Raw genomic sequence first — 12,531 nt, forward strand, 5'->3', positions numbered from 1 at the left:
TTGGCTTCTTCTGAACACCTCATGCACACCTCTCACAGAATTGCTTACTTAAAACTATATTTTATATTCTATGTATATAACCCCATTGTCATGGCTGATATGGTTTCACAAGAGTTGGTAGTGATGACATTGGTAAAGTGGATAATGACATCGACTGACAACATGGATATGCCGAGTTCAAACGTAGCCAGTTTTATAGTACCACTTTCATTAATGGAGGCTGATAATTCATTTTTTTTCTTTAATTAAATTCCTTCTATATTAAAAAAAACAACAAAAAATACAACAAATCTGTATGACGTACATACCCGGGATGCAACAAAAAAAATGATCATATTCCAAAAATCACAAATTGATCAAATAGGTTTTTATATAAGCGATTAATGGTAGATCATAGCCATTACAAAGATGATTTTGATCTTTTTCGATCAAGATGGCAGAGCGAGAAACTGTTTTCGCTTCCATTATTATTCCTCTATTAATAAAGGGGGTACTTCTGTCCACAATCCGGGGGATATACTGGATGGATTACAGAGACAGCACACCATCTTTTTTTTTTTTTAAATATTTGGTCAGGCTTTACTTCTAATCAGAAGTATCCTTATGTCAGGTTCTCTGACAAATCCCTATGCAGAGAGCCTGAAGATACCCGATGATGGTGTCTAGTAGGCATTCAAGTTCTCTCCATTTTTTTTTTTTTTTTTTTTTTTTACTTTAGTCGAAGTTCTCAGAAATAAAGAGTCCTTTTTTAGAGGCTAACACTTGATGTCTATACGAGATACGTAGATATTCAAATATTCAGTTCTCCTTTACCCCTCAAACAAGAAGTTGAGAATATTAATTTTATTCTTCACAATTGACCATGTTATAGTATATCTTTCTTTTTGGTCTCTTGGTCATACTGGATTCCAGAACAATTCTTGGTCTGATGGCGTATCCAGTTTCGTGCTGTTACTTGACGTAAGATCAGGTTTATGTTCTCTCATATGTTTTCTCAAATTGTCACCATTAAAAGAAAATAAGGTGTTCAGACACTCGCCATAATGAAAAAGGGCCTCTCACGTATGTTCTCGTGTGACTTCTTAGAGCACCGGTACTAGTAAAAGTTTTTTATACATATATTCACAGTTGAATAGAGTCCTTTTTTTTTATTCAGTTTTAATTAGTTCTTAAAGATCACAGAGATCTCTTCTTAGAGCTAACACTTGATCCCTTTGAGGTACACTTATATTTGAGAACTCTTACAAATTATTTTTGTCCCTTTAAAAGCTATTATCAGGGTTTCACAACAGTTTGGTTTACCAGGAATTATGTCTCGATATATTTTTAAAATAAATTTTGTTCGATTAAACCAATCACCTGTATTACATAATGCTTATTTCTTTCAGGGATCACACCGTTTTCAAGTGACTTTTACAGTTTTTGAGTTCAGCTTTATTTAGATCATAGTCATTTGTTACAAATAATGAGAATAGGCCTTTCATGTTTATTCTTTATGACAATGTTTGGCTTAATGGTCTTGTTTATGTATCGACCCACCTGTATGTCTTTGTCATAGAACATTTTCACCTTTCTGTTTGATGCTTTGAGTGCAGGTTCATGTTTCTAAATGTACTGCGAACTATCAAGCTACATCTCTCTACAAATTTTCCAGTGGAGGTATCTTTATACTTCATTGTGCGGACATTTGTACTTCACTACAAGGATCATTCTTCATTAGGCCAGTTTCTCCAATCACAACTTGAATAATGTGTATTTTCCTCAGGGACCATGTTGTTTGAGATGTTTTTTTTGTTTTTTGTTTAACATTTAACTTTACCAAGATCATAGTCATTGGAGACACATTTATGAGAGCCATCCTTTCATATTTATTCCATATGACAATGTTTGGTTTAATAGCCTTGTCTCAGCATGTTCTCATGGAACAACGAGTTGAAGTGAAAACTTTTCTACATACTTTGCAGTTGAATCTAGTCTCTCCCACCAGAGTTTGTGCACGTTCTTCAAGATGTTACATCTTGTCAGTCTTTTCACATACTTCACACCAGATTATTTTGTCCCTAAAAAAAGTTCACGTTTCTTTTTCTGCATCTTCTGTTCATATCAGTATCGGATATTTTACTGAAAAATTGAAAAAAAAGAAAAAAAAAATCTTAAATGGAATTAAAAATAGAGTTTCATACTTTACAACAAATATATTAATATAATTTCTAATTATCTTTGTTTGTCATTTTATTTATAAAATTAGGCAGGAATGATTCAATGAAAAAGATCTAAACTGCTAAAAATCATGTTTTTAAAAATTCCTGTATTTATTAAAAATTATTTAATAAAAAAAAATATTGTTTTCTAATATTGTCAATTTCAATATTTCATTTTATTTATAAAATGACGCCAATTTCACTATCCATTGAAGTGGCATTCTTACTATCGGTGTAACACGACTTATATCCCATTTTCTTCTCCATATTTTAGTTTCCTTAAACTGCAAGAGAACCAGAAACACACCCAATAAATGTCACGGTAACATTTATTGGTGCCCGGAAACATTTTTGAATAAATATCAATTGAAAACACATTTTATGACCGTTATAGAAGGAGATATTATTTTTAAAAGAGACCCACCCACCCCAATATTTAAAAAATATACTGGTACTTATGCATTTTTGGTACCATGCTGAAATATCGCCATGTAAAGTGACGGCCATATTTGTTTATATGGACTGCAGAAACAGGTGGGAGGAGGGAATTGACATAATGACATTACAAGATAATGCGAAGCTAATCTTTTTTTTTTTTTTTTATTAAAAATAACTAAAAAATAAAAAAGACAATATTGCAAACACTTTTCCAAAAAGTATGTTTGCAATATTGTGAAAACTAGTTGGCAACCTCAATTTTAAATGCGATATTCGTTTTCAGCACACCCGAATGCCCTAGAAAACAAGTTTTTAAAGGTAGGTGGGTGTTGGTCTACCAGATCACATTTACCAAAAATTAATTCCAAAAAAATTTACATTAAATTTTTCGTTATGTTATGTTTCTAATGTAATCTCTACCTGCGCTCTGGAAAAATTGAATTTGCTATATGTTGGGGTTCGTTTTGTTTATGAAATTATTAGGTGAAACTACAGAATGGTCTCATAATAAATTTAACCCCTCTTCCTGAAAAAACAAAAAAAAAAAAAAACGGACCAAGTAAAGAATAGAGACCCTGTAGCAGAAGATGAAGACCAGCGGAGATTTTAACTGACACCAATGGTTCGACTTTGATATTGGCGTTGGTTGTTTGTAAACACGTCAAATAGCAGACATGGTCAAATATTAGCGAGCAATGTTTTTTAAAAATATATTTACAAAACTTCTTGAGATTTTAAAAAAAATATATATATATTTACAAAAGATTTTTTTAATATTAAATATTTACAAAACTTTTAAGGATTAAAAAAACTTTTTAATGTAAATAACAAAACGAACATATTTAAACAACATATATTTAAATAAATGGGTGTCTTTCTGAGTACTTTTTTAAAATATATTTACAAAACTTTTTAATAAAACTAATAACAATAATGATTATAATAAAAATAAATAAATCTCCAGCTATGGTACAGCTGGAAATGTCTTCTCAATTATTAAATCATTTCTCTCTGATAGGTTCATAATAGTAGTTGATGGGCAAAAATCAGAAGCTCACAGTATTAATGCTGGAGTCCCTCAGGGGTCCATCCTGGGCCCAACTATTTTCCTGATCTACATTAATGATCTTCCAAATCACATCCTTACATCATTTGTAGACATTTATGCTGATGACACTACCATTTATGGTAGCACATCTAAGACAGTAAACGACCAAGTTCTCTCTGATTCTCTCTCCTCTGATCTTGAGCACGTGGTACAATGGGGAAAGGAGTGGCTGGTTACTTTTAATGCATCTAAAACCAAGCTTTTATCTTTACATCATCAACGCTCTGATCCCAGTCTGGCATCAATTGAAATGAATGGCTCTTGTCTTGGGGAGGCCTCATGTTTTGACAAGCTCCTGAGCTTGACCTTTACTTCTGATTTGAAATGGAACACGTACATCAAATCTGTTGCCAAGACCGCTGAAAAAATGGTAGAATCCTTCTATCGATCCAGTAGATATCTCACTGCTGATGCAATTCTCTATCTATATAAGAGTTAGGTATGTTCAAGGATGGAGTACTGTTGCCACATCTGGGCAGGAGCTGCTAGAAAGGACTTGTCCTGCCTTGATAGAGTTCAAAATAGACTTCGTAGCCTCGTAGGAAATGTCTTTTTCTCTTCCCTGCAACCTCTATCTCACAGAAGAGATGTTGTGAGTTTGCTTTATCGGTATTTTCATGGCAAATGCTCAACTGAGCTTCAATCTATGGTCCCCCCTCACCAAACTTTCACAAGAAACACTCGTCTAACTGAAAATCCTATCAATAATTTCCCCCACTCTTTATCTGTGCCTAAACCTAAATGTAGATTCCATGAACAAAGCTTCTTTCTTAGAAGTGCACACCTGTGGAACTGTCTTCCGTTTTCCAGCTGACTACAATCTGATCGTCTTCAAGTCCAACGTAAACAAGTTCTTGATGAGCTGTTCCACTTAAGTTAACAAATTTACCGAATTTCCATTAATAACGATTACTATTTTGTCCAATTGACTACTGTACACTCTTAACCCTTATCCTCGAGTGGTCTCTGGGCCTTGATAAGTGGTGATGCCTATGTAAAGAAGAAAAAAAGTATAAGCTATATTAATTACAAAACATTACAAACCTGCGTTATAGCTGAGAATTTCGGACGCTAAGACTTGTATTTAATTTGTGGAGAAGCAAGCAAATAGCAAGTTTTTTTTTTTATAAAAATAAAAGTCATAAAAAATATTTGAATAAAATATATTTTTTAACTCTTGATTGTTCATACTTGGTACTTATACTTGTGATTTTATTATGCATAAAAATTGGCTCGGTCTAGAAAGATTTCTCCTTCACTGACCACCGACATACATCGCACTTTATAAATAAATATTGAATTGTACTTCGTAGGTTAACATGAAGAATCACTCCACCCTCGAAAATTCCTTTAAAATTATCACTTTTAAAGGTTTTCGGGGGCGCTGAAAACGAAAATAACGCTTAAAATTACGACAAACGAGAAGTTTCCAAGATATAAAGAAATGTTAGTTTCAAAAAAAGTGGGATATCACTTTTCTATAATCATTTAATGTAAAATGAGCATCCACTTTGTGGCTGTTCTTTCCTTCCACCCTCGGAAAATCCTTTTCAATTACCACTAACATTTAAAATTCCAGGAAACAAGTAAGTTTCTAAGAAATGCACCAATTTTATGGCCACCTTTTTATTGGGGGGGGGGGCTGCTGGGCTATGTTTTTCGGTCTTTTGTAGAGGGGTATATTCAATTATAGAACTTGCATAGTTTTTAACAGGTGCTTCTGCTGTTTAATTAACCGTTTTAACGCAAATAACGTGCCAACATTAATCCAGCAGAAGAACCGTTTAATATGAAACGGTTTTTCTTAGAAACTACTCGTTTGCCGTAATTTTAAACGTTATTTTCGTTTTCAGCGCCCCTGAAAACCTTAAAAGTGGTAATTTTAAAGAAATTTTCGAGAGTGGAGTGATTCTTCATGTTTACCGAAATGAATAAACGCTTTAAAATAAGTTACACCACTAACAACTTTAGAAATCGATTTGGTATTCTTTTTTAGTTTACCGTCACCCCTCGGCATTCACCTTTAATTTGTCAACTTGTAGCGGTTTTCGGGTACACTGAGAACGAATATCGTATTTATTTTTTGCGCAAACACGCAGTTATCCATATTTGAAGACATTCAGTATCCAACGTAATCACGATTGTGTTTGTTGGCGGCCATCTTGTTTCCCATTTAAGAAAAAACGTCAAAAAGAGCCAAACGACCCCCACCCACCCTTCCGGATATTTTCCCGCTTCCCGATATCGAAACGGACAATCTTTTCACTTTCCTAATTACATTAATTTTTTTCACGGTCTTAATTATATTCATTTTTTCACTTTCTTAATTACATTAATTTTTTTCACGGTCTTAATTATATTCATTTTTTCACTTTCTTACTAAAATGCGCGTTTCACAAGGTACATGAATACATAGCGGATATTTTAAATGACAAGAAATATTTTTCATAAATAAAGTTTCACCTCATTTAATAGTAAAAATATTGCTGTCAGTAAGTTTTCACGAGCGGTTTACAAAAGCATATTTTGTTTTTCGTTCTTTTTTTTGGGGGGGGGGGTATTCAATTATAGAACTTATGTAGTTTAACAGGTGCTCGCTTCTGCAGTTTAATTAACCGTTTTTCCATGGAGGGGCGGGTGTGTTGTGGCGGCCGCGTAAAGGCGGAGTTGTACAACCATCACCCCCATGCGTAATTTCAATACTTGTACAGTTTAATCAAGACATTAAAAAATGAAAATATCGAAAAAAAAAAAAAAAAAAAGGTTATATTGTACGTATTCGTTATGGAACGAAGTTCTCAGGAAAAAAAAATTCACTTAATTTCATTTTTTTTTTTTTTTTTTTTTTTTACAGCGGAAAAAACAATTTGTTATGATACCGAGCAAAAGGTTCGATTTTTAGGAAGAAAACCTAGTATGGGGAGAGAGTACCGGCGCTTTAACTGGAGTTATCTCCCCGTGGCGTGTTTAACAATTTCCACAATGGATGACTTCAACGCGCTCTCATAAGAACGCGTTTTCCCACTGTAAAAAAAAAAAAAAAAAAAAAAAAAAACTACTCGATCAAATTAAATGAAATTTTTTTTCGGAGATCTTCTTCAATCTAAAACGGATACGTACAATATAACCTTTTTTCGATATTTTCATGTTTTAATGTCTTGATTAACCCGTACAATTCACTGGATTATTATTGGGGTATTTTTTTGATTAGGTCCAACTCGACAATTTTCTTTTAAATGACAACTTTTATAGGTTTTCGACTATGCTGAATACGAAAATCGCATTGAAATTTTGCAGAAATAAGTAGTTATCGAGATATAAAAAAGTTGTATTATGCAATGTAATCTTTCGCGGTCATCTTTTTTACGTGCGTGTGTGCGCCATAAACAAATCAATCATAGATGAGTAGATTTGGTTATATCGCGCGCACGCACGTAAAAAGATGGCCGCCAAAGAATACAATGCATAATACTTTTTATATCTCGATAACTACTTATTTCTGCAAAATTTCAATGCGATTTTCGTATTCAGCATAGTCAAAAACTATAAAAGTCGTCATTGTAAAGAAAATTTTTGAGGTGGAGGTGGACCTAATCTAAAAATTTACCGTCACCCATTTTGTAACCAATAAAAACGCGGGTACAGCATAAGTCAGAAATATTTTTATTTCTCAAAGAAAAATAAGAAAATGAAAATGACTTTTTTTTTTTTTTTTTATGAAAATAAAGTTCCGAATATTTTTTTTTTTTTTTTAACTTATTTTGATTTTAGGGTTTATATTACTGTACACAGATTCGAAAAAGTTGTCAAATAAATGAATTTAGGAAAACTCGTCCCGGGAAAACTCGACCCCTTTCGCTAGGTAGGAAAACTGAATAAATATCGATTGAAAACACATTTTATGATTGTTCTTGAAGGAGATAATGGTTTTTAGCCCCCCCCCCCCAATATTTTTAAAAAATATGTTTACTTGTTTAATGTTTTTTTGTTTGTTTTTCTTTTAAATAAAATCGATTTTCTAAGTGTCCGTTTTCTACCTAACTGGCTAAGTTTTTAGTGGTTTCACTTATTTTAAAGCGTTTATTATGTTCATAAACGAGACCGCATATTTTTTTTTTAATATTAATATAAAAAAGAATTTACTTATTTACTGTTGTTTAATTTATTTGGAATCGTTTATTCGGTAAAGAAAAAAAAAACACCGAAAACAAATAAAAGTGTTATGTGAGAACGAGAAATAATGTACGGTATATCACATCTTAGGAATCTTGATAATCGCTAAAAAATAGAAAATTAAAGAAATTACCAAGGGAGATTTGGTTTTAAAAAAAAAATAAATAAATTTTAATATTTTTAAAAATATAATTTAGAGAGAGAGTGGGGGGGGTAAGAACTATATCTCCCTCCGAAAAACAACCAACAAAAAATGAAATTAAAAAGATTCTTGATAAACGATAGCGGAGTTTTCAATAAAATTGATTAATACATTTATTTAGTGATTACTTTTTCTCTTAATGATTGATTTTAGAATTTTGAAGTAAAAATTAAAAATGAGTTAACAGAGATTGTTAGCACCATGGCATCTCTCGCGCCAAAAAAATATTTCGCTTTTAATTTATTAGTTAATTTTTGCAAAATTTGACAGGACGACAATAAATGTTGATAACTGATAAAACTATTATTTTAAATAACGCATGAGTGCATTTGGTATGAGAGAAAACAAAAACATAACAAAAAAAAAACTATCATAATTAAAAAACCAAAACAAAAAAAGTAACGAAGAATCGAATCGCTCCCTGTTTTTTAATTTTTTTGTTTTGTTTGTATTGTTTTTATGACTCCAAAAAACATCGTTAAACTAAGAACAAAAAAAATTGTAATTAACTTTGGGTGAACATAATAAACGCTTTAAAATAAGTGAAACCACTAAGAACTTAGCCAGTTAGGTAGAAAACGGACACTTAGAAAATCAATTTTATTTAAAAAAAACAAAAAAAACATTAAACAAGTAAAAATATTTTTTTTAAATATATGGGGGTGGGGGGCTATAGGCTATTTTAAAAACCAATATGTCCAAGAACGATCATAAAATGGGTTTTCAATCGATATTTATTCAATACGGGACGAGTTTTCCCGAGACGGGTTTTCCCGGGACGAGTTTTCCCGAGACGGGTTTTCCCGGGACGAGTTTTCCCGAGACGGGTTTTCCCGAGACGAGTTTTCCGGGCACCCAAATAAATATATAACAAATCCATGTTAATCAAAGACAATATAAGTTACTTTTCTACCTAACTGGATGTTTTTAGTGTTTTTTTATTTAATATAGCATGTTTTTAAATTTTTAAGTATTATAAATTTCACTAACATGCTGGAGAAAGGTTTCATAATTTTCCATCCCGTTGTTAATTTTCATAATACAGTGCTTCTTCGTCAACATGGGACCATTTTAAATCTCCCGAAGACACTTCCGAATTTGGAAAAAAAAAAAAAAAAAAATGGGTGACCGATTTAACGTTGTAACTAAAAAGTGAGCACTCTTTCAAATGTCGAAATGATTTTTTTTTGTCAATTTTTTTTTTCATAATCTGGTTAATTAGTGTCCAATCAATAATAATCCAGTGAAAAAATTTCAAAAAACCCTATCAATATAGAAATTACGCAAGGGGATGATGGTTTGTACAACTCGCCGCAAAAATATTTAGAAAAATATTATAGAGGAGGGGGGGTAGTTTCTTTTAAAAACAAAATTTAATGAACAGATATAAAATGTGTGGTGCTCTAGCAGTGTCAGAAATTTCGTGAAAATAGTGAATAATTCCACCCCATCTTTCCAAGCTTATAACTCCTCGAAAAATGTAATTCAAGCCCTAATTTTTTTTTTTTCAATTAAAGGAGCAAGGACCAAGGTTTTATTAAAAAAAAAAAAACAATGTGTTTTTTTTTAAAAAAAAGGTTTTAAACACTGGTGCTCGGAAAACTCGCCCCGGGAAAACTCGACCCCGGAAAACTCGTCCCCTTTCGCTAGGTAGGAAAACTGGTCCCTTATTGAATAAATATCGATTGAAAACACATTTTATGATCGTTCTTGGGTAATCTCCAAAAATACCGTTAGGGCTTACAACATGGCCGCCAGAAGAGTCACGTGATCCGGTTGATCCAAAACATGAATCGTGCAAATGGAAAACGCAGCCTTGAAGGCAAACTTTGACAAACAATCACAATTTGTTTGTATTTAATTTTTTGTTGATATAATGTTGTTATAAAAATAGGCAAACTTTGAGAAACAATCTTAGGTTGTTTTTAGTTAAAACAGTGTTTATAAAAAGTATTTTATTCAGAACAAACTGGTCGACGGAACGCAATTGAACCATGACAATTCCTGGAATTGAACCACGACGATTCCTGAAATTGGAACTGCTACCTACCTCAGAGAATTACAAAAATATCATTGGCCCTTAACGTATCACCCTTGTTCCTCGTTCCTCGTGTTCATGACAATAACGCTATACTTGGCGAAACTATGACATTGTCTCGGCTAATGTTAGCAATGCCAGATGACGTGCACATATTGACATGGCTTGCACAGAGACGTCTGATAGCCAATTCATGCAATTGTCAAATTTGTGGGTCACCATGCGTGTTGGCTCGATATTCCGAATCCAAGGATGGTTGGAGATGGCGTTGCCGAAACGATGGATATCGTAATACAATTAGAACGAACTCTTTTTTTCAAAGAAGCAACCTCAATCTAAGAACCATTGTAATAATTATGTATATGTGGAGCATGGATTTTCCACAAAAAACTATGGCAACAGAAAGTGAGGTGAGTGCCAACACAGTGAGCGACTGGTGCAACTTTTTGAGGGAAGTGTGCACTCAGTACATTGAACAAAACCCAATTCAATTGGGGGGTGTAGATGAGACCTGGACCCCAAAAGAGGTTGAAATTGATGAAAGCCATTTTTACCCTCGGAAATATCACAGAGGAACTGTCTGACGTAGCCATTGGGTGTTCGGCGCCATCGAACGAGGCTCTAAGAATTGCCTTTTGATCGAGGTTCCAGACAGAAAACGTGAAACTCTGGTCCCTATAATTCGCCAATGGATCTTACCCGAGACTCGTATAATAAGCGATGGGTGGAGCGCTTATGCAACCGTAGCAGACATTGACTTTGGTATTTACAGCCACGATGTTGTTGTCCACGAAAGAAATTTTGTGGAGCCTAACGACGCGACTATAAATACTCAACTTATTGAAAATACGTGGATGCGAGCGAAGAAAAAACTTCGTCGTCAATTCGGTACATCAAGGGCTCTCTTCACTTCATATTTAAATGAATTTATGTGGCGTGAAAGAGTCGGCCCAAATAAATTTTGTGAGCTAATTTGTTGCATCGCCTCCATCTATTCTGTCTAAATTTATAAAATGAAAATTAAAAATATAAACTGTTTTTTTTACATCATATTTTTATAACATTACATCTTTTAAAAAATGAACACCTTGTTTTAAATACCATTTTTATGAAAAACTCTGAATAAAATATTTTTTATATACACTGTTTTAAAAAAACAAACAAACTGTGATTGTTTCTCAACAAAAAATTAAATGACCGTTCTAAATAAATTATTATTATGATATTGAAAAACTGTTTTTGTACTTAATTATTATGCTTGTTTGTCAAAGTTTGCTTTAAATTTGCGTTTTCCGGTTTCGTAATACGGCGATTCATGTTTTGGATCAACCGGATCACGTGACTCTTCGGGCGGCCATGTTGTAAGCCCTAACGGTATTTTTGGAAATTGCCGGGGGGGGGGGAGCTATAGTCTATTTTAAAAACCAATATCTCCTTCAAGAACGGGCAATCTCCAAAAATTAAGTTCTTAGTGGTTTCACTTATTTTACAGCGGTTATTATGTTCATGAACGAGACCGCTTTTTTTATATTAATATAAAAAGAATTTATGGGTTTGTATTACTGTACACATAGATTCGAAAAAGTTGTCAAAAAACAAATATATAACAAATAAATGTTATCAAAGGCAAGATAAATTACTTTTCTACCAAACTGGATATAATTTTCGTGTTTTTATTCAATTTAACATGTTTATGCAGCTCGAAAAGCATAGTGTTTACTGATGTATTTGAAAATTTAAAATGGCGGCCGACTCTCTCTTTAACACGGTAAGTTCGGAAAAAGGTGTAATAAATAATAAACTAGACAAAATACTGTTAGAAATTTGCTCAATATATGTTACCGTGACATAACTTGACATATATTCGGTGTTTTTTTTAATAGTATTATAATCCAGTGAAAATAATGTCCGGTATCACTGATACCGGACATTATTTCTCGTTCTCACGTAACACTCGACATGTTTTTTGTTTGTTTTCTGTGGGGTTTTTTTTTCTTTACCGAATAAACGATTCCAAATAAATTTTTATATTAATATAAAAAAAATATGCGGTCTCGTTTATGAACATAATAAACGCTTTAAAATAAGTGAAACCACTAAACCAGTTAGGTAGAAAACGGACACTTAGAAAATCGATTTTATTTAAAAAACAAAACAAAAAAAACATTAAACAAGTAAAAATATTTTTAAAAAATATTATGCTATAAGTCTATTTTAAAAAAACAATATCTCCTTCAAGAACGATCATAAAATGTGTTTTCAATCGATATTTATTCAATAAGGGACCAGTTACCTACCTAACGAAAGGGGACGAGTTTTCCGGAGACGAGTTGTCCCGGGACGAGTTTTCCCAAGTTCAAAATGTGTTTTC

At 32.8% G+C, this 12,531-nt stretch overlaps 1 long non-coding RNA gene across 1 annotated transcript in view; it reads right to left on the bottom strand.

The window, feature by feature from the left end:
* Window positions 1-352: 352 nt before the first annotated feature.
* Window positions 353-12,531, bottom strand: part of LOC145242497 (uncharacterized) — a 13,388-nt gene continuing 1,209 nt past the window's right edge. The window contains exon 2 of the long non-coding RNA XR_013862755.1: window positions 353-2,121. This is a non-coding gene — a long non-coding RNA (uncharacterized LOC145242497). The remainder of the gene's footprint in view (window positions 2,122-12,531) is intronic.

This window comes from Euprymna scolopes, chromosome 21, assembly GCF_053919585.1.
Source record: "Euprymna scolopes isolate OS-2025 chromosome 21, ASM5391958v1, whole genome shotgun sequence".
Lineage (NCBI taxonomy): Eukaryota > Metazoa > Mollusca > Cephalopoda > Sepiida > Sepiolidae > Euprymna > Euprymna scolopes.